General features: G+C 39.0%; 1 protein-coding gene across 1 annotated transcript in view; it reads left to right on the plus strand.

Annotated features, from left to right (window-relative positions):
* Nucleotides 1–12,480: 12,480 nt before the first annotated feature.
* Nucleotides 12,481–24,536, plus strand: part of LOC143488942 (cadherin-20-like) — a 58,584-nt gene continuing 46,528 nt past the window's right edge. The window contains exon 1 of the mRNA XM_076987947.1: nucleotides 12,481–12,745. The gene's annotated coding sequence lies outside the window, so the exon portion shown is untranslated. The remainder of the gene's footprint in view (nucleotides 12,746–24,536) is intronic.

The raw sequence follows: 24,536 nt of genomic DNA on the forward strand, positions 1-24,536 counted from the left end.
CTTGTTTATTTTTAATTTCACATTTTTCTGAGATATTTCCTAGAGAAGAGAGATTGACTTTCTGCATAAGTCAAGCAGGAAGGCAGATAGCAGCATACCAAGAACCTGGAAGGAATCAGTAAATCAGTCTTGTGCTGTGTTATTCCTGATTGAGCCAACAACTATAGATACAGTAATATGTACACAGTAGTGTTTTTTGTGAGACTATACATATGCACTGTGATGTGGGCCCACTTAACCTCTCTCTGCAGAAGATAAGGCCTGGACATGTCCAGGTTCAGTGGAGAGACTAGCTGAATGTGGGTCCCACCTTAGAGTGTGTAAAACAAAGACCACAAATAGCAGCACATGATGATCAGTTACGGAATGGTGTTGATATGTTTTACCTTCATGTAAGAACATAGCTTATTGCTGAATGTAATAGAATCTATTTACAACATGAGAAACTCTTAGTACCAGTATCAGTTGATAACAATCACAAATATAAAAGACAATTGTTATTGGGACTACACTTCCTGATGAAGCCCTCTGAACTAGAATATAAAGGCCATGTAATATCATGTAAAGTATTATAAAAAACATAACTGTTAAAATGACCATTTCTTCTTCTTCGCTTTATTTGTATGTCCAGAATAACGCATTATCCTTCATGAACTGCTCTTGTTTCAAACATATTCATTAAGGTTTTTTTTATTATTTTTTGTATTTTTGGCTATTGAAGTGGGCACACTCATCTTATTTCACTCTTTTGAAGAAACACACCCACAGATGACCTAAACTGAATGCAAACAAATAAAACCTGACACACACACACACACACACATGAACGCACATGCAGCGACACACAATACAATGCAATATAGCACAATGCAGGTCCCAGGGCTGCCAAGGTAGCAGATTTTGAAAACAGGTTGAAAAATGTTGAACAAAAAGTTACAATTGCAATGTAGCACACAAGGTTTCCAAAGACACACAACATTTTAGGCTAAAAGAGCACTACATTCATACAAATAAATAAGACAGCAAAGGGGATATGTCATAGTATGTATGATCAAAACCACAGCCTGTTTAATTACCTACTAGTAATCACAAAACCCAGGACAGGATTTTGTTCTCAGTTGCAGAGTACCACAGTGTTAGTAAAATGCCCTGAAGCGTTTGCTGTTTGTCCTTAAATCTTACAAATGATCATACATGACATCTGTCAATTGGTCACAAAGGTATGTGTGAGGTAAAGGTAGTTTTGTGGATATACTGAACTCACACTATGGTCTTCTTCACTGTGTCTGGATCAGCAAGAGGGATTTGTGGTTGGAAACAAAGATCCAGCAAAACCTTTAATCCTGTGTGTGTGTGTGTGTGTGTGTGTGTGTGTGTGTGTGTGTGTGTGTGTGTGTGTGTGTGCACGCGCCTATCAGCGGAAGGGTGCGGACATCCAAATATCGAAATATTTCTCCTGGGGGCACATTCATCACATTTAAGCGACAAGGAGGAGTGCTTTGCTTTTCATGTCAAACGCTGTTCAGAAGAAGCAAAGAAATGCCACAAAATAATAGAGAAACGAACTCTTAAAGGTCACTGTAACACTGCAGTGTCTTTCTGATGAATGATCAGATACACTAATGTACTGCATGGAAGATCACTGGCAGGATGGAAGACAAGCAACAGAAGGGAAAGACTGTCAGGGACAAAGTGGATTGTCCAAAGACATATTCAACCTTTAGGGAGCGGAGCGTGACTGTCATATTTAGTGTGCAGATCAGAGTGGGTTTATTCTTCAGGCTGTGTGGCACACAGGAGAATTGTGTGGAACTGGTTTGTCTGGGTTTTTTTGTACAAACCAGTTAAGGATGAGCAGGACATTGTTTACTTCCAGAATAACTCCATCAAGCATCAAGGTATTTTCTGATATAGGTTCCGGGACATTTTTTAATTAAAACAATTTCCACTTCCAGTTGAATAAAGTCACACACAATTAAAAGTTGGCTTTACAGTTCGAAATATGTATCCACCAAGCCTGTACTCATCCCCAATCTCTCATATGCAGTGAAACATCCACCAAGCCTTTGAATCCCAGTTCTCTCACGCTGCTGCTGTCTGCATTGGTGACTTTGGGGAAGCCCTTCTTTTAAGAAATGTTGGATGGGTAGGTGATACTTTTGGAAGTATTAGGTCCTATGGTCATGGGTGCGCAAACACTGTCACTGCCTAAATATAGCACTTCCACAAGGGTGAGATATGCTGAAATAGCAGGTCCATGTAAAGGAGGTTCAAGAATGTAAAGGTCCAGCTAATTTCACAAAGGCTATACACTGTGAATAGATATAAATGACATATCCAGCATAAATCACTTATTTAGCACTTATCCATCGTTTGGTGATGATGATGACGACAATGATGACAACGTTGATGATGTTGACAATGATGAGAATTCTGCAGGTGTATGCTAATCACACTTGGTTAATTTTGTGCTTCACAGAAAAAACATGATTACTAATAATAATAAAACTGGCAAATGTTATGGCATAACTGAACAACCTGCCTACCTGGAGACATGTAAGGAGTAATTAATTCTTGGCTTACTTTCTTACTTGGCTATACTTTCTAGTGAACACTCTGTCACCACTTGGTTTATTGTCGTTTAAGAGAATTTAATAGTGGAATACATTATTGTGGCATACAAGCACCACCATCTTGTTATTTGTAAAATTCTCATGACACAACGTTCACAGCTTGTGCACCGAGCCATACCGCTGCTGATTAAAAGGTATGAGATGGGAAATATGATTGGGTAGGAAGATACTTTGTAAGCACTCCCCCTGTTCATATACCACTTCACTCGTCTTTTGGCACAGAGTCGTTCTTTCTGCTCCCGCATGAAAATGAATATCTGTTGGACACATTCTGTTGATTTGGCAATATGTAGCAGCACTCACAGAGGACATCACTGTTTACCTCACACAAATATGTAATATAATGCTTCTGTGTCATACCATCTTTTAAAACCATATTGGTACAGTTATTGTAATTATATGTCATCAGACAGAAATGAAGCCCCATTAGATATGTAAATTGATGGGGTCTCATCTACTAAGATTAAGACATAAATGTGTAGGGTTACATTTTCAGCTGTGCTCCAGCTTACTGCTAAAATATGGGCCGGCTTATGGGCCGGCTCATGTCAATCTCTAGTTTGGGCCGATTGGGAGGGAAAAATAATGTTGGGCCGGATTTGGGCACGAAACTCCCGCCCTGAAAAAAGGGCCCACTCCGGCCCTGATAGGTAACATGGCTAAGTGACACGGCTAGATAATGCAGCTGGGTAACATGGCTAGGTAACACTGCTAGATAACATGGCTAGACAACATGGCTGGGTAATATAGCTCGGTAACACAGCCAGGCACGGCATCTTGGAATATAAACGGATCCAAGGGGAAATCTTTTGGAGGAGGTCAGGAAAGAATGTGGTCAGTTCTAGAAAACATGAGGAAAATTCACTCTCCCTCAGCACTCTCTCTCTCTCTCAGGTGAAAAGAAAGATATTCATGGCGAGGACTGAGGACAAGAGCCAGAGCGTCCCTGTGGTTCTCCTGTGGTTCTCGGAGTGGCAAGAACATAAAGAAGCCCTCATACAAATTCTCAAAAAATCTCATGGCCATCCCTGAGGAGAAATACAAAAATGGCCAGCTTATGAATACGATGCATAACAATTCCGTCCTTAGCTTCAGAGATGACGCACTCACAATCTAACAGCACATCATTGTCACTGTCAAGGAGCCATGTGAAGTCAAATCTCCAGAAGAGTTCCCTTCGGGGCTTGCAAGGCATAAAATAAGGAATTCTGGCTTTGTGCCTTTTTCTGTAACACAGAGAAGAAGCACTTTTGTCACCATAAATATGGGATTGGAATGGGATTCCCAAAACCATACACAAACACATAACACAAAGATCATCTTTAAATAGTAGAGAGACAAATACACTGAGCAGTTAATATCATTTTAACACAACAACACTTTTGGGAAATATTATGCAAAATATGTAATGTTCACAAATTGCTGATATAATTACAAAAATGAAAAAAAAAAATACAGTGTAGCCCAGATGCATTGTCACAATTTACAAATAAGTTTATCCAACACTGATCTTTGATCTTACAATAAAAGAGAAAAAATCCATCTCCTGACACAAAACATCCCAGGATTGTTGTTTGCGGACTGCCCCTGGGTCACGCAAAGACGAGGTAGGGTTTAGTTGAAGAGAACCATCAAGTCACAGCACAAATCTTATATTTGTGGTCATAAGACCACAAGGTAGGGTAGGCATATGTGATTTGGGACCAACTTTAGCATGCCATGAATTATTTTAATCATTTATTATTTTTTCCACTGCAGGAGGTCAAATTTATAGTTCCGCTTGTTAGAACTCTCCATTACAGTCTATAGTTCTTGTTAGAACTCTCCATTATGGTCTATAGTTTTAGTTAGAACTCTCCATTACAGTCTATAGTTCTTGTTAGAACTCTCCATTATGGTCTATAGTTTTAGTTAGAACTCTCCATTACAGTCTATAGTTCTTGTTAGAACTCTCCATTATGGTCTATAGTTTTAGTTAGAACTCTCCATTACAGTCTATAGTTCTTGTTAGAACTCTCCATTATGGTCTATAGTTTTAGTTAGAACTCTCCATTACAGTCTATAGTTCTTGTTAGAACTCTCCATTATGGTCTATAGTTTTAGTTAGAACTCTCCATTATGGTCTATAGTTTTAGTTAGAACTCTCCATTACAGTCTATAGTTCTTGTTAGAACTCTCCATTATGGTCTATAGTTTTAGTTAGAACTCTCCATTACAGTCTATAGTTCTTGTTAGAACTCTCCATTATGGTCTATAGTTTTAGTTAGAACTCTCCATTATGGTCTATAGTTTTAGTTAGAACTCTCCATTACAGTCTATAGTTTTAGTTAGAACTCTCCATTATGGTCTATAGTTTTAGTTAGAACTCTCCATTACAGTCTATAGTTTTAGTTAGAACTCTCCATTATGGTCTATAGTTTTAGTTAGAACTCTCCATTACAGTCTATAGTTTTAGTTAGAACTCTCCATTATGGTCTATAGTTTTAGTTAGAACTCTCCATTATGGTCTATAGTTTTAGTTAGAACTCTCCATTACAGTCTATAGTTCTTGTTAGAACTCTCCATTATGGTCTATAGTTTTAGTTAGAACTCTCCATTACAGTCTATAGTTCTTGTTAGAACTCTCCATTATGGTCTATAGTTTTAGTTAGAACTCTCCATTACAGTCTATAGTTCTTGTTAGAACTCTCCATTACAGTCTATAGTTCTTGTTAGAACTCTCCATTATGGTCTATAGTTTTAGTTAGAACTCTCCATTATGGTCTATAGTTTTAGTTAGAACTCTCCATTATGGTCTATAGTTTTAGTTAGAACTCTCCATTACAGTCTATAGTTCTTGTTAGAACTCTCCATTATGGTCTATAGTTTTAGTTAGAACTCTCCATTACAGTCTATAGTTCTTGTTAGAACTCTCCATTATGGTCTATAGTTTTAGTTAGAACTCTCCATTATGGTCTATAGTTTTAGTTAGAACTCTCCATTACAGTCTATAGTTTTAGTTAGAACTCTCCATTATGGTCTATAGTTTTAGTTAGAACTCTCCATTACAGTCTATAGTTTTAGTTAGAACTCTCCATTATGGTCTATAGTTTTAGTTAGAACTCTCCATTACAGTCTATAGTTTTAGTTAGAACTCTCCATTATGGTCTATAGTTTTAGTTAGAACTCTCCATTATGGTCTATAGTTTTAGTTAGAACTCTCCATTATGGTCTATAGTTTTAGTTAGAACTCTCCATTACAGTCTATAGTTCTTGTTAGAACTCTCCATTATGGTCTATAGTTTTAGTTAGAACTCTCCATTACAGTCTATAGTTCTTGTTAGAACTCTCCATTATGGTCTATAGTTTTAGTTAGAACTCTCCATTACAGTCTATAGTTCTTGTTAGAACTCTCCATTACAGTCTATAGTTCTTGTTAGAACTCTCCATTATGGTCTATAGTTTTAGTTAGAACTCTCCATTACAGTCTATAGTTCTTGTTAGAACTCTCCATTACAGTCTATAGTTCTTGTTAGAACTCTCCATTATGGTCTATAGTTTTAGTTAGAACTCTCCATTACAGTCTATAGTTTTAGTTAGAACTCTCCATTATGGTCTATAGTTTTAGTTAGAACTCTCCATTACAGTCTATAGTTCTTGTTAGAACTCTCCATTATGGTCTATAGTTTTAGTTAGAACTCTCCATTACAGTCTATAGTTCTTGTTAGAACTCTCCATTACAGTCTATAGTTCTTGTTAGAACTCTCCATTATGGTCTATAGTTCTTGTTAGAACTCTCCATTACAGTCTATAGTTCTGCTTGTTACAACTCTCCATTAAAGTTTAAATGAACAAACTGAAGCTGTGAAGCTGTGTCCTCCGGCATAATTTATAAAATGCCAAAAACCTCTTTCACACAACGCTTCTTCCAAAACTGATGCTCACACAGTCCAGCATCTGTGCTTTATCCTTTATAACTGCCCAGCTCCTGTTCTCTATAATTCAGCAAATCATAAGGTTTCAGAAAAAGTTTCCAGAACTGTGTATGTATTGTTAGTCTACATTTACACACAATTGTCATGCACAATCGAGACCTCTATTCATACATGCACCAGTGCTGTCTGGTAGATCACCATCAAGCTAGGGCTGATGATTACATGATAACGTTGGGAACACTTCTGACTGATATAGTATTGCAGTAGCCAATACGACAGGGCTATCATGTCGGCACTTGGTCAGCCAGCACTGGTCCTCGTATAAACAGGGTTAGAGAATGGCTGATGCGTTCTGCATGTCAAGAGATGGGCTGCTGTCTATGGGTGTCAACCTATAAAACGGCCAGATAAGATAGGTGTACCTAATAAAGTGACCAGTGAGCATTTAAAATAAAGTAGGTGGTGCATGTAATTGTGCATCTTTTATTTCTTAGGGTTATTTTCCCCTTAGGATTCAATCCAAACACTAAAAGCAATCTGTCCTCATAGCCACTGCAGTACATAAATGGTGGATAAGAGATTCATTTGTTCTCTACATATTTGGAATTATGATGCAAGCAGTTTTTTTTCCAAAACATTAAAGCTAGTTTAGTGGGAGTGATTGTAATAAATGACAAAAAGATGGTAAGTTGTTATTGTGGTGAACATTAAAGTTGGTTTGTAGTGTTTATTTTTGTCAGTAGATTATTTATCTTGAGAAGCAGTTTTACTTTAAATTAAATAATGTAACTTCCAAATCAATAAATGTATGTCTCCCTGAGTTTACTTTGAGTAGGTGTGATGTGTTATGTCTAACATTTTGTCATCTGTGTAATTCATGAGAAAAAAGAATACATTTCCTGATATCTATGCACTGTCCAATTGCTGGAGTAAATGTTACACTTAATCCCAAAGCCTTCAAGCCCACATCTTTCCATATCCATTCCAGTTTTTTCAACAAGTCTCCACCCTCCTCAGTACCCCTGGGGACTTGCAGAAGGCCACACCAGCTTGCCAGACCAAATTTATGCCCAGGAAGGTTACTCCCTGTTGGGTTTTTGTGGGATGACCCGGGGTCCTTTGGGATCGGCCCCAGTCTCTAGATGAAGTCCTAGTAGGCAAAGAGTATTCAAGAGAAGTCTGGAAGCAACGGGAGTTCTATAAGAGGCAACAGCGGTGTCCCAAGCACTGCCCTCTGGGAAAGATGTACTGGGGAGAATGGGGTCATGGCACTGCAAGCCCGATCCCCCTTTATAGGCTGTCGCAGATGGCCATGTGTGAGTGTGTATATGCATCACATGTCTGCATGAGCGTAAACGAAGGGGTGGAGAGGAAGTGATGGAGAGGGAAAGGTGAAGAGGAAGAAACCCCAGGGCTGTGGCCGAGCCGTGCCGGCTGTGAGCACTCACCCCTGTTACCACAGACTCCCACCCACAGGGCACTTGCATCTTCCACACACTCTCAGCTCTGCAAGTGGATGTCCAGATTACCGCGATCACACCACACAGCCACGTCTAACCCGGAGGCGAGGAAGCGCTAATCCATCTTGAGCCAGTGGTTGCTTCCGACATTTTGTGCACGTGACAATTGTGGAACTCCTAATCCATGTTAGCTACAACGAGTTCAGTAGAGATGCAAGAGCAAATCTTTTCTTATGTACTCTGCCACATTAAAAAACATTATTAACTAATATCTGAGAATACTGTACATCAATAGTACCCGGATTATGAGGAGAAAATTATGCCCAAACGATGCCCAACCAGTGCACAAAGGAAAGATATTTACATCTTTAACATATATACAGTTGGAACATATCTTACATTGTTAGCAATGATGATTTAAAGCAGGGGTGCCCATTACGTCGATCGCGATCGACCTGTTCGAAGGAAGTGTGGGTCGATCGCGAAGGAATTGTGGGTAGATCGCATGACATTAAAAAGTGAATGAATGACAGGCTATCGTCCATCTGCACTGACGGTCGTATTTTGATTGACATACATGGTAGCCAATCTGATGTCTAGGGTTTGACACATGCGCATCAGAAAGGTAGATCTTTCTGACTTGGTCGTCTTATAAGTAGCTTGCAAGCTGAAAACCTGTGGGCACCCCTGATTTAAAGTATTAAATATATAGTATATATAATAATATATAGTATTATTATATAAGTATTTCCTGCCAGATTTTTATGTATTTCACGTCTAAATTAATGTTTCACTTCACTTTGTTTAAGGATTTTAGTACATTATGCCATGTGAACACTAGGTCTTTAACAGCATAAATTAAATTGTAGCAAATACAAATACAAAATGATTCATCCACAATGCACACATGTCCTTCGGTTCTTTTGCTTTCTACACCGTAACTGTGTGTTTGTGTCATATCACTGTATTGCAGCTGTATTGAAGCTGTATTGTGGCTATGTTGTGGCTGTGTTAAGGCTTTGTTGTGGCTGTATTGAAGCTGTGTTGAGGCTTTGTTGTGGCTGTGCTGTGGCTATGTTGAGGCTGTGTTGAGTCTGTGTTGTGGATATGTTGCGGCTGTGTTGAGGCTGTGTTGTGGCTATGTTGAGGCTGTGTTATGGCTGTGGTCCTCTAGCCAAGTGCACCTGATACTGCCCATGTGAGATTCCATTTATTAATCTGTTCTTTGTGTTTTCTGGATTAGTCTGAAGGATCATATTACACCTGCACTCCACTCACTGCACTGGTTACCTGTTAGTTTTTTAATAGATTTGGTGATGGTTTTTAAATGTTTTCATTATTATTATTCATTATTATTATTCTTATTATCTCCAAGAACCACCTGTCTGTGATGCAACTGGGAGCTAAGGAAGACACTCTCTCAGTGCTAGACAGATGGAGCAGTCGATCAGACCTGTGCATCATTGTGTGTTTGAAACTCCAGTACAAACGCTTCATCATGCATAGACAACCCAGATCATGCATACACAACCCAGAAAATGAACAATTGCTGGAGGGGGTTAGGCTTTCTAATGCCATGTGGTGTGCTGGCAGACAGCCTCTGGGAAATGAAGCCAACATCTAGACTAAATTGTATTGGGAGACAGCAGGGTGACGGGACCCATCTCCACTACCTGGGAGGGTTATATGCCAGAGGAGAGATCCTGGATGCTTCTGAAAGACATTGCAACCCCTTGCTGATGGCATTCCATTGTGACCATCTGTACTCTGACTTTCAAGTTATTGTCATTGATAAATGTAAGTCATAAAGCATCTCGACCCATGCAACATCTCGATTCATAGGGAACCTTTCTAGATTTGGAGTTACAGACAAAGGATTCATGACAGCCTCGTGCCATACGTACTGAAATAAGTCAATCACTCATTAATCTGTGAGATTTATCTGTGCATGACTGTGACACTGTGGAAAGTTTCATCAACGTCCCATCTCTGGAAGAATGTCTTGTCCACACGAAGACTTGGGCAGGGCTGTTGGAACACACGATTTATGTAAATGCAGGTAAACGCCTTTTTTTGGTTTGGATTCTTTTCTGTCATGTGCTGTGTTCAAACTAGCCTCCTACATACTATCTGTGTACTGACTGGGCTCCAAATCAGTATGCCATATGCAGTAAAATACATTTATCCACAGGAAAGATAACAGGATGATATACTCATTCCATCAAATAATCCAGTATATTCATTCCAGCATATTCATTCACCAAATATTCATTTACATCCTCAAAAACCCATCACAAGCCTTTACTCAGTTAAAATTATTTATATGCTTTTTAAAACTGTAGGATACAAAGCTGGGTTTTTAATACAGGGACTCACACTACAAGATCTCTCAGTTTGTTGATATCAAGGAATTCAGTTTGATCTTTGGTTATTTACAGGGAACATTGAAACATCCAGAATTTGATGTCCTCTAGACAATCAACCAATTAGCTGATAGACCTTCAAGGTCCAGTAACTAAGGACATATACAACTGTCTATCTCCCGCATACTGATTGAAGATAATGTGTTTATTAATTATCCTGAGAACATGTATAGGGTAAACAATGTTGGATCAAACACTGTGAAACTGCAAGACAAAGCACGACCCTTGGATGAGTGACATAATATCACTGGTGGCTCAGGTAGTATTGGAGCCAATTTAGAACATAACTGGAGAGACCAAGCCTGTTTTGTAACCCGTGCTGTAGCATTTTGTGAACTATACTATCAACTAATTAACTATAACAAAGATGGTACTAAGAATAAATAAATCCAAAATCTGTATACCTCATTTAAGCTGCTAGAATTTTGATAATCATATAATAGAACAGAATGTCAGATGTGTAGACATCAGTATTCTATGTAAGCATTAAATTAATATGAAATTGATATCTGTTTTGTGTATATTATGTGTATTATGTGTTTATGGTACTAACAAATTGTTACTGTTGTTATGAACTACATGTTGTTTTGATGTAGCTGGCCATCTCGGTTAAGCGATTGTTGCACTGACCGAGGGTGTTCCACAAGCAAAGACTGTGGCTTTATCTGTCATGCATTCCGTGCTGACTTCCGATCTCCAAGAGAGACACAGAATCACAGTTATTCTCTTCTTCCTGCTCCCATAGCGTGTTTGTTTAATCTGGATTACAATACACCGATCCTGTTATGACAGCAGTGCCTGCCAGTCCTGAACTACATTTAGTAAGTATTGAAGTAACATCCACTAACGTGCTTCAGGCGAAACCTCACCAGCCTTCACCTTTGAAACTCACACATGAGTGCATGAGTGACTGCAGATGCTGCTGGTTGCTCAGATTTTCAGACAGGCTAGAGGTGGAACCTGCATAAGAACATATATCTAGGAGTAAAGACATTGTAGCACTTCTGCCTACTTCTTTTCCTGATGCTCTTATACAATCAGTCCAGGCTTCTAGGGATGGCATCTCCTCTGCACTTCAGAGGTTTGAAAAGGTTCCTTCTGTAAACAGAAATACGTGAGAGACAGAGAGACGCAAGAGGAGCGTAGACGCAAGAGGGGACGTGTGGAGCACAGCACATCGGCAAGTAGTTGTGAACAGACCGACACAGACTGAAAACTGAAAACCTGAACAAAACAAGCCATGCAAGCCAGAGACTGAGAAGTAGTTGTGAAAGTACCTGTCTTTGGTAATCCTATCCCTCGGTGGGGATACAGGTGCACAGGTGTTCGGTACGGAAAGGTGAAGCAGAATCATGCACAGCAGTGGAGGGGGTTCAAAACCACATTTTTAACAAAATAATATGCACATTGGACATTTTCTTAATATCACAGAAATCCACAAAAGAATAGATTTTATCACAGCCCATTTATTGTCATTTTCTGTTGGTCCTATTGGTGGTCTTATTGTTATATTATTATTAATCAGATTTATGTAGCACCTTTCTCAAGCCCAGTGATGGTCTACAGAGAGAAATCTGTTTTTTTTTTTTTTTGGCAGGGGGAGTTTTGGATTCTAAAGTTTAAGTTGATTTCAGAGTCTTTGCATATTTATTTCTTTGACTGGAAATCCTGAAAGGCATTAGAGGAAAAAGAAAGGTTAAGGAGAAAGAGATACCATCAAATATATTCTCCTCTTCTATGCATCTGTAACATGAAATCTAAGATCATTACAGCACTAGAGGGATAAAAGACTTGAAACAGTGGAAAGGTCATTAGATACAGCACTGTTCGGAAATGGGCATGAGACTAGGATTAGACAGAGATAAAGAGAGAGTAGAGGGAAGGGAGATGGCAAAGAGACTCAGTCTGATCTCGCTTTCTGCAGCAGAGTCCTCAGTGGGGGGAGGCAGAGGGAGAAAGAGCGAATGAGCACAAGAGGAGGGAGGGAGAGACGGGCGACACTTTTCACCTGAAGATTACTTCAGCTTCACACCCTCTCAGCCTCTGTGCAGAGCGGCAGGACTCGCGCACAGACAGGTACATACTTCATCAGGAGGTGCGAAGCCTGTTCTCCAAGCTCTCTTTTGTCCTCTTTTCGGTACTCACTCCATCAACACGTGTACCGCACCATCTCTCAACAGCAGCACTCGAGTTAGAAAAAGAGGAGAGACACAAAGATAACTCTGTGCAGGAGAAGAGTTGCGCTGCTGAGAACGGTGCCGGTTTTTTTTTAAGGGCACCGGCTAAAGAAAAGACAGACGTGGACAATAGCTAAGGTAAGAAGCTTTTTTCTCTTTCAATGTGTGCTACAAGTTGAATTGTGAACATTAGGAAAGTCCTGAAAAGAGGAATGATTATCTTATCTTCAGGTGAGATAACAGGGGTTAACTGTTAAATGCAATAAAGCATTGTGGTCTGATTGATTTTGTTCAATTAGTAGCACTGCCAGGAATTACTGGATATGATGTATAATATTTTAGTAGGCTCTGATTAAACCTTTTGTTTAGGGTGCATATAACTGCTTCTTAAACAGGATGCATACTTGGCTTAAATCATTTTGTCAGCTGCATATTTCTCTGGGAAGTGTTACTGTCTGAGAGTAGTACAAGTTTGTTCCAATGTGGTATGGGCACCCTGGTTTTACTGTCACTGACTGGAACACATATCGTCATTCTGAAAGAAAAGAGAGGGTGAATGAGAGAGGGAGGGAGCAGGAATGGGGGTCCGATATATGTGTGTTCAGTACGATTCTTGAGAACAGAGTGTGTAAGAAATAATGCACATGGGAGTAGGAGGAACAGACACATGGAGGAACATAACAAGGGGCTAGGCTGATACAGCATCACGGCTGCAGGAAGGGAACGCCTTGGGTGAATTGAAAAAAAAAGATGGGAGGAAGGGAATATGAATGAGGCAGTGAGGCAGACGTGAGCAAGCTTCTGCAGCTTAACAAGCATGCTTATATGTCAGAGAGAGAGCAGAAGGTGATACCCATCACCATACCAACAGGGCAAATGTTCTTGCCAACATCCTCAGCGGATGATATGAGGAAGAGGCAATGTATTTTTTTTTTCTCTCCAGTGATCTCATACATAAACATGCAGTACACACACACACACACACACACGTGTGCACACACACACACACACACACACACACACGCGCACGCACACACACACACACACACACACACACACACACACACACACACACACACACACACACACATGCTTGCACTTCCAGTGCCAAGTTCCCACACTCTTTTCCTGCAGTGTACAAAAGTTTCACTGTGGGGCTTTCTGACTACATTCATTATGCATGGAGTAGATCTTTCCTCAGGGGGCGCTATTTCCACGTTTTGCACTCATTTTGAGCTCATCAACAATTTGTAACAGTTAGTATGTGCAAGACAGATGTTCCGAACAAATGATGTCATCAGGGAAGGATTCAGATATAACACCCAAACTAGCCCCAAGCTTCATCACTTGAAAGTGTTGACACAACAAAGGTCATGAAAACTATTACAAATATGCATGCGTGAGACCAAATTCTCCAAACAGCCTTGTTTTATACGAGAAAATGAAACAAAGAGAATCAAAACAGATAACAGATAAACAAAACAAAGAAAAACAAAACAGAGATCACAGTGCTAAAAGCATGTCAAGGCTCCAGAAGTTCAAAACACTGGTAGTTTGATTGATAGTTTGATGATAGCAAGATATTGTATTTGTTCACAGTGAATTTTAGTGAAGTTTCTCTTCAGACATGCACAAAAGTCCAACATGCATGATTAAAGTCAAGAACAATCACATGAAAATAATTTAGATCAGAAACAGTTGATTAAAGGTTAATTATATGATAATATGTTATGATAAATAGTTTTATAGACTAAAGGTGTTCTTCCTCTACAACTCAAAATGGGACTGCTTGTGTTTGTAGTCACTCTAGAAAGTTGTGTTAATATTGGTGTTTGAATATATATGTTTATTTAGTATTATATAATAAAAGTGTTTATTATATTTTTTTAGTATTATATAATAATGGTGTTTATATAGACATTAGCGTCCATCACTCATGTCCTTGGCTACTTCAGCAACAGTTTAGGTAGCAAACTCAAGAAATATTTATGAGACTTAATGAGATAGTAACTTAGACGCAGAGCAGAGGTGAATACACTGGATTGCTGAGATTTTTTTCATTGCATTTGGTAATTACATTGCATGTGGTAATTTAAGTAGATACAGTGGCAATGAATTCTGTAAAGTACCCAATTGCTAATCTCTTGAGTGCAAATAAATATGATAAATGTTAAGCATTTTTTTATTGAATATTCACATATTCCCTGGTTATATGGCAATTAATGACAGACATACTAATAAATTCAGACCAAGCTACGTAAGCTAGTAAGCTGGCTCTAATTACTCCTGCACAAATTGCTTAAATTGTGCAGTTTCATCTGCTGAAATGGTAGTGCGTAGGGGACAATTTCTTAAAAGTGCTATCTTCCTAGCAGAGAGCCTCTTATGCTTCAGATGCCTGTTTGCAGATGGACCATCTGGATAGAGTGATTTTCATGATTTTCCTACATTTCTGTTTTCTTCACAAAATTGTACTTACAGGCACGTGGATGGATCAATAAGAAATATTGAAAGATGGCCTGAAGCCAAAACATACAAAATGTTTGTCTGTTACAATTTATGTGATAGAACACTGAATTCTAGAACTTCAGAAATGAAATAAGTCATTTTGTTGTGTGTTTGTGAGCATGCTTATATTGCAGTCTTCCAACCTTACATTTGTGTGATACAGCACATGGTGCAGTCAAAAGTAAAATTCGGCAGTCATTTTATCAAGAAAAGCTCTAAAGAATGTGTCGTTCATTTTATGTCTTTTTCTGTCCTCTGTCAGGACTTAATTTGATGTTACACTTAAAAGGGAAATAGAAGAGTGCTTTGACAGTAGCACTCTTTGGCCATTTGGGAACATTTATGTGTGTGTGTGTGTGTGTGTGTGTGTGTGTGTGTGTGTGTGTGTGTGTGTGTGTGCGTGCGTGTGTGTGTGTGTGTGTGTGTGTGTGTGTATGCATGTATGCATGCACGTAAATGGGTAAGGGCAGATAATGAAGATATACTGCATAATGACAAATCGCAAATAAAATAGACTCTCGGACAGCCTTGAGAGGAGGTATTCACAGCCCAGTTAATCTCCCTCCAGCATGGCTCTTAAGGTGAAGGCAGCACACTTCTACAGCTCACATGTGCAGTGTTTGTGTTTGGGCCAGGTTGATGCATCAATACTGTCAAAAACATTTTGGAAAAAATAATGTTTAAAGTGTTTTGTTTGTCAGATCATAGCTAATCCTTTTCTATTTGTTTATTGCTGTTTGCAAGGTTTTTTCAAACTAATTCTGATATAGTGAACTGCAAAAAGAAAGAATTCGTCCTTTTCTGCTCTGCTATCCTTATCTTCTCACAAGCTCTCCGGCAGAACATTCAAAAGGACAGTTTCTGACAGTTGTAGATTAAAGTTCCTTGACAGCAAATTGAAATTCAAATGGATTGTGCGAAGCTTGTTCTGTCCCTCAACCTTTCCACCCGAGTCACGCCACCCTCCAGCTCACACTTACTCTGTCTTCTTCACTCTTTCACTCAACTCAGAGGAGGAAATTTCAGGAGGCCACATGCAGAATTAAATTTCCAAATGCTTCCGGTTAAAGAGGCGCAGCTCCCTTCTCTGAATTCACGCCTGAAGCTTCACCTCTCTGTCAGTCGGTTCACCCACAGAGGAAGAGGATTAATCAGCTCATATTAATACGCTTGTCGTGATCATTCTTTGTGACTCTATTGGACTGCTCATGGAAACAGTGATGTAGTGCTGTGATGACGTTAAAATGAAGTCCAGGCAATTTTTGATTAGGGGTGCCAGGGTGCACTGTTCCCCAGTCATGAGACTCACTTCTCAGAAGATGAGAAGCAACTAAAGTATACATGTACTGTATCAACCACGAAATAAGAGAGACTGCATGAAAGTCAGATTCTGTGTAGGGAGTACCATCACCTGACAGGGCTTTCCACAAATATAGACACTACAGGCTGAGAAATGCATCTTCCTGCATATTTAGAATTCATCCATTTGTAGGCTTAATTCAAAAACAAAATAAGAATCACTAATTAGGACAGGACTAAGGGAATAATAATCATTAATTAAAACAGGACTAAGGGAATAATAATCACTAATTAGGACAGGACTAAGTAAATAATCAGGACAGGGCCAAGGAAATAATATCACTAATTAGAACAGGGCTAATGGAATAATAACCATGACAAGACTAAGGGAATAATAAATCAGGACAGGACTAAGGGAATAATAATAATCAGAATAGGTCTAAGGGAATAATAATCAGGACAGGACAAAGGGAATAATAATCAGGACAGGACAAAAGGAATAATAATCAGGACAGGACTAAGGGATTAATAATCAGGGCAGGACTAAGGGAATAATAATCAGGACAGGACTAAGGGATTAATAATCAGGGCAGGACTAAGGGAATAATAATCAGGACAGGACTAAGGGATTAATAATCAGGGCAGGACTAAGGGAATAATAATCAGGACAGCACTAAGGGATTAATAATCAGGGCAGGACTAAGGGAATAATAATCAGGACAGGACTAAGGGATTAATAATCAGGGCAGGACAAAGGGAATAATAATCAGGACAGGACTAAGGGATTAATAATCAGGGCAGGACTAAGGGAATAATAATCAGGACAGGACTAAGGGATTAATAATCAGGGCAGGACTAAGGGAATAATAATCAGGACAGGACTAAGGGATTAATAATCAGGGCAGGACTAAGGGAATAATAATCAGGACAGGACTAAGGGAATAATAATCAGGACAGGACTAAGGGAATAATAATCAGGACAGGACTAAGGGATTAATAATCAGGGCAAGACTAAGGGAATAATAATCAGGACAGGACTAAGGGATTAATAATCAGGGCAGGACAAAGGGATTAATAATCAGGGTAGGACTAAGGGAATAATAATCAGGACAGGACAAAGGGAATAATAATCAGGACAGGACTAAGGGATTAATAATCAGGGCAGGACTAAGGGAAGGGCATAGGGGCTTGCAGAGGTTTGTTCAGCATATGTGGATATGTTGCAGTGGAAGACGCTGGGAACAGGTGCTCTGTATGTGGGCAGACTAGCACTGAGCGAAAGCGGATCAGTTAGGAAGTTTCTTTTGCTAGGATTAATGTTTAGATTACTAAATCTGAAATAAGATATATTTCCATATGGTGGTGGGTGGTGGATGGGAGTGTCAAAGGGATTTCAGGTAAATCCTTGATATCTGAGAAACACCTGATCAAAGTTAAAGAGCTAAACAAGATGAACTAGACATTTGTTGGGACTAAACAGAAAACCACACTACTACATAATTGCACATACACAGGCAAAGAAAATGAGACGACCATACAATCTAAACGAGTAGACTACACATATAGAATCATAGCTGAAATAACCAGAAAAGAGAAAGATAACAGAGAACTAATGAACGATACCAAAAACCATATATAAATATATGGATATAAATACCCTTCCTAATGAAGACCACTGAAAGGAATAATAAGCGGCATTAATAAAACATACCACAATGAACAAACGAAACATAGACATAATTGACACGGAGGGCGGCGCCAACCATGACAACATATTAGTTTACACTGGTAAAAATAAATTGTAAAATGTAGTTTCATTCTCAGACACATGTTGTCATACATGTAACAGTACCTCACTGCACATGTTATCTGGTGTCAAATGTTATCACATCAAACTCGTGTGTCACCTAAAACGCAGCAGCAACAAACATCAGTAGAGCAGTAGAACCCACGCGTTGTTGTCACCATGAAGTTGGAGATGGTGGTGAGGAGGTGAAGGCCATGATTAGGGCTCATTGTCCTGTGAATATTCAGCGATCTCATTAATCAGCCTCTGTCTGTTGCTATGGACCTTTGTCTCTCTCACTCTTTCAGACGGGGAAATGGAAAGCAGCTGGAGAGAATACATCTGTTGCTGTGTTTGATTAGATCTCTTTACCTACTCACTCGCTGGAGTGAATTCAAGAGAAAGGAAATAGAGGGGAATGGAGATAGCAGGGAAAAGAGTGAACGCCTGCTTATCAAACTCATAAATCTAATATTATGCAGGGGCATGTATGCGATCCCCCATGCGTTTCCTCAGAAACATGATCTACCAGATGAGGATTCCATTCTAACCTCTATGGCCTCTATGGTGTGTGTGTGTGTGTGTGTGTGTGTGTGTGTGTGTGTGTGTGTGTGTGTGTGTGTGTGTGTGTGTGTGTGTGTGTGTGTGTGTGCGCGCGCGCGTGCGTGTGTGTTGAACCTGCTAGGCTGGCAGGTGTAGAAGTGTAAAGGATGTGGTTGTCAGTTGACCACCCCAGGTGTGCTGATGAAAGGTGTAGATCAAATATACTCACATTCCCTGTGACTCAAGGTTCAAAGTTTAGACTATCTGTTAGCTCAATTTTTATCATGCCTTCAATTCTTGTCTTGTATGAGACCAGCTCACAGGGATTTACCCTTTTCTCATAGATCTTGTCCTTGTTATTTTTTGCAGTTTCAATAATGTTACTTTAAACAACCTTGACTATGATAATTCCCAGCAGTCTGTGTGGTGATAGGCTACAGTGTTTTCTAATGAAATTCCAAGTTGTTTGATCTGTTGAAAACAGAGTAGGGAGTTTCACCTTCACACACACACACACACACACACACACACACACACACACACACACACACACACACACACACACACACACAAACACACATATAACCCTTTGAGGTATGATGGTATGCCCCCTCTTGATTCGAATAGATCAGAGACAGCAAGGTTTTTAAAAGGGGACATTGTGTGTGTGTGTGTGTGTGTGTGTGTGTGTGTGTGTGTGTGTGTGTGTGTGTGTGTGTGTGTGTGTGTGTGTGTGTGCATGTGTTTTGGGGCTAGATTCAAACCTTTGCACTTGTAAGGCAGTACCTACACTATATCTTAAAACTCTATCAAGCTGTTTCTATACAGAACTCCACCAGTGGTGGAGGTTAAAGGACACACAGAACAAAATGTAATGACCACTGCAGAAGGGAATCATTTACTATGTCACATCCAGTCAAACTGGCCAATGTGCTCCTCCACATCTACTCCCCACTTATTCACAATGGTGTGTATTCATCACACACATGCACGCACACACAGATTACACTGCCTGGAAAGACCCTTAATAAAACTATTGGTCAGCAAAGAGGTTTTCAAAGTTCATAAACTGACTTCCAATGTCTGGTACCTTTATTTACATATCATGTGCATGACATGCCATTGATTGCTGGAATATAAGTTCATCCACATGAAAAAATCAGATGAAACAATAAACCAATAAGCTGAGGTTTCAGGAACACTACAGGAACATTTCACTGAAGGGTGTTTCTCAGAAGATAGAAGAGATTTGTGAGGTCACCACAAATATGGTGGGCTGAAAGCCTCAAAGCTGCAGTCCAACGAGCACATGAACATAAAATATGAATAACTACTTCCATAACAACACCCCATCCTGGAGTTGCTTGGAGTGCGTTAGAATTTGATAGAAGGAGAAAGACAATATGTGTACCTTTGAGTGTGTCCGAGCAACATGAACCTGTCTGCTTTCAATATATTAAAAACTTTTATTCTTTTTCAAAATGTTTCTTGGTTGAATCTAGAGATGAAAATCAGTTCCGTTCATTCTGGTCTTCTGAAATACCCAGACCAGCCTGTCTGGTACCAACAACCATGCCACATTCAAAGTAACTTAAATCACATTTCTGCCCCATTCTGATGCTGGGTTTGGTTTGAACTGCAGCAGATCATCTTGGCCATGTCTACATGCTTAAATGTAAATGTATTTAGTTGCTGCCATGTGATTGGCTTATTCGACATTTACGTTATTAATTTAATGAGCAGTTTTTAATATATATATGTACACACACACACACACACACACACACTTTATTAGGTACACCTGTCCAATGTCGAATCAGCCTATATATATATATATATATATATATATATATATATATATATATATATATATATATATATATATATATATATATAACATATACATATCTATATATATATAATAGATAGGAGTAACTGTTATAGCAGAACAATATAGATTATTCCAAAATGTCAGAGGTTTTCACAAAAATGTAACTGACGGCAGCACCACGACAAATTCTGAATCATAAGTAATAATCTTCAATGCAAGCAAACACGAATGACGATGTTCAAACTCACCGGATGGTGCTTCATCATACAGCTGGACAGCAACCAAGTGACTTTCCACTTGGAAAAACTGCTGAGTGGCCACTTCAGTCACCTAATCTAAATCGAGCTGAGTTTTCATATGCTAAAGATCTAACTGAATGCTTCTAACTAATGTGGGTGCAATACAGACCTGATGTAGCTTCACCACAGGAGATAACACAGATGTTCCTGGGGGGGGTTATGCATCACATATGTCTGTATATAATGAAATGCTAAAAAGAGTAACAGATTCTATCACTCTGGTACCATCCAGGTCCTCATTCTGCGTGGAGCCCTGGGGCCTCAATCTCATCATGGATGTGCCATAGCTGTGCAAAATCCTTACTGACATATTTACTTTGTGTTGACAACTTTTAGCTTCACGTCACTTCCTGTTTTGTTTCTGCTTTGTTGCCGTGGGTTGCTCTGTGGGTCTTGGCTTGTTAATGTGGTTATTTAGAGTATTTGTGACTACATTTAACATGGTGTGATGTTGGACGTTGTTTTGTTTCTGAGTTTTCTGGTTTTTTCACCATGATCTTCTTTGGCATTTGCTGTATCAGATTTGCTGTTGTTCTCAGGTTTGCTGTTGTGTTTTGGTCATGTGTAGTTTCATGCTTTGTGAGGATTTTATTTTTTCCTCTACTGGACTTCTGTAAAAGGCAGTTTGAAGACTGGCATCCACATGTTGCACATTTATTGTCTTTTTGTGCTCTTGCCAAAGTTGCCTGAATTACTAACGTCTAATATCTAATGTTATGTCATCATGTGTAATTTGTATATGCCTATAGTAATTGTTCTCTGTCCCCTTAGCTTTTCCTACTTTTTACATCCTGTAAAATTTTCTTGATCTTCACCTTCACCTTCAAATGCTAAATTGCACATTAAGCTTGTAAAACTGATCCAAAAACAGGGAGGAAATAATTTGTGGGACACATCCAGTTTCTTGACAGTCTACAGCCACTTTTATACTGTGAAGTTATTCTGAAGGTGACATGGCATATATTATGCATCAAGTCCATCAACAAACCAACCATAACCCATCTTAGGCAGCCCTCTATCTAACCCTATATATGGAATTACAATAATTGTAAGACTGCATTACACAAATTTTGGAGCTGATTAATGATGACTCTAATGTATGTCGTTATTCTTGGCAGATTTAATATGCTTAAATTGTAAGTCAGCTCTATGGTCTATTGAGGTTTGAGGCGCCATCAAGAAAAAAAAAGGTGGAAATTGCTCCAGTATGGTGCTAGCGTCCACGTTTCTCTGCCACACAGCAGTGTGCTGAACCCACAGGTACAGTTAAAATCACATCTTCTAACTTATAATTAATGTCTTTTTGATGCTGGTGACTTATCCGGATGTGTAGACTATTCCATATAAAGCACATGCCTCTACGTTCAACAAGGGTTATTTTAATAAAGAGTGTATAATTTTTGTGATGCCAACACAATGTCTGACAAAATTATACTCCCGAATATCATCTGTAGCATTGTTATGTGCGTGCAAACGAGAGGACTCGGAATTCGGCACAACTGGACATAATTTCTAAAGCTCTTTAAATGTAGATACATAGCTGTTCAGACGAAAACTATAAGGCTTAAAACTTCAGGCTTAATTACCTAGCTAGCTACATTTAAACTTTACAAATTCAATCCTGTTCAACGTAATTGTATACAGTCTAACACAACTCTTATTTCTAGCTTAAAACTAGAGTGTTATTCCCTTCGTCTCTTACCAGGTTATGTTTAGTCCAGGTGTGTCAAACTCATTTTGGTCTGGGGGCTACATAAAACTTAATCAGATCTCAAGGGGGCCAGACCAGTAAACTCATTCAAAAATTACTTTTTGTATTAGTGCAAAGAAGTAAATTATAAAAATCTTTATATGAAATGAATTGTCCTTTTACTAAATATACAGTATTATGAACAATGTTTTACTTTTACTTTTTACTTTTTAATAAAATTTGTTCAATTTCAACAACACTTTTACTCAGTTAAACATTTAAGTGCATTATGTATAAAAACTGATCACAGTGACATTTTCCACATCTGGGAAGCAATTCTGAACAAATTAACTTTCCATTTTTCTTGAAAAATCCGACACTCTGTGTCCACTTTTCTCTTTTTTGACAAAGACATTTCACTTAAGAGGGAGCCAGGGTCAACAGAAAAAGCGGGTAAGGCGATAGAACTGACTAAAACACACCCTGGCAGACAATATAGGAGCTGCAGATTTTAAATAAAATGGAGTTTATTCTTCTTTATTAATAATCCAGGTTCCGTGGGCTGGACTGAACCATCTGGCGGACCAGTTCCGTATGTTTGACAGCCCTGGTTTAGTCTATTTTGGTGAATCACTTTGAAACATACTAGCCTACATCATTTAGCTCACCCATGATAAAATCGCTTACTTATCACTAGTAAGTCACTGCTTATATTATGGGTAAAGAGCTAAATGCTAAATCTAGCTAGCTAGCTAGGTATTTACTCTGAAACTAAGGCTTAAAAACCCTGATAAAAATTCCCACTTATCACAACTTAGTTTCTATCTAAATAGCTAGCCAGGGGACATACAGTATTAAAGCTCCTCTGAAGTACCTCCTCTGAATGAACAGTCAGGGTACTGTCATCTACAAAAACACCTCCCTGATGAGAAGGCTTTTGTCTTGGGCAGGTTACTCCAGTGTGTCTGATGGCATAAGCACCATTTGGCGTAGAAGAACATGATAAAGGTGTGTTGTGTTGTAGTCTGTTCTGAGTCCATATCTATCAACATTCCAGAAGTATCCTTAGGAACTGCTCTCAGTCTGAAATGAAATATCTCAGTATGACACTATAAGTTGTAGAATGGAAGTCACGGAGACACCTTATTTTATCTGGTAATTCTATTATAGTTCAGTAAGTTCAATGAGGTAGTTCAACGTAGGTGAAACAGTGAGTGATCATTAGGTGGACACATTTGCTGGGAAGAGTGAGATTTATTGAGGGCAAATCCACACTCAGGGTCAATAAGACGGTCCAGGGTCACAGAGTTAATGAGAACAGATCCAGATTTAAAAGCAAGAATACATGATAGAAAACCACCAAACACAGGGCTGAAAAAATGAAGGCTTCATACAAAGCCTAGAGCCCTAGAGTCCTAGAGCAAACCACTGGGTTTAAATAGGCAGGTTCACAAAGGAGACACAAGGAACAGGTGAAATCAGTGATTAAAGGCATATAACTAGGTAAGGTGTGTAACTAATAGGATGGAAACAAAGCAGCATGTGGAGCAAAACCAGAAAGTAATAAAAGCACATAACAGAGAGAAGGAATTCTAGACTAAAACTATGACAGTAGATAAAAATTGAAATCTGACAACACTATCAATTTATTTTTCATTATAGTTTGTCAATTTCCATTATATGCAATTCATACTGCATATTGAATATTATTCTATTTAACCAAAATCAATGATTGAAAAGTGTCATGCTTTTGAGTCGCCTACACATCCTCCTGACTGTGGCAATGACCTTAGTATCCATGCCATCTATAAAATGGACAGCCCCAGGGAATTAGCAGTTTGCCTAAATGCAGCCTGCATTTGCATTACATCATGCTGAGTTGTAGGGCAATGCACAAATTTATGAATAATCTGTTTATTAATCTGATAGTTAATTTTCATTTGCAAGGTGTGATCTGTGAGCACAAAAAGAAG

This window comes from Brachyhypopomus gauderio, unplaced genomic scaffold (assembly GCF_052324685.1).
Source record: "Brachyhypopomus gauderio isolate BG-103 unplaced genomic scaffold, BGAUD_0.2 sc57, whole genome shotgun sequence".
NCBI classification, from domain to species: domain Eukaryota; kingdom Metazoa; phylum Chordata; class Actinopteri; order Gymnotiformes; family Hypopomidae; genus Brachyhypopomus; species Brachyhypopomus gauderio.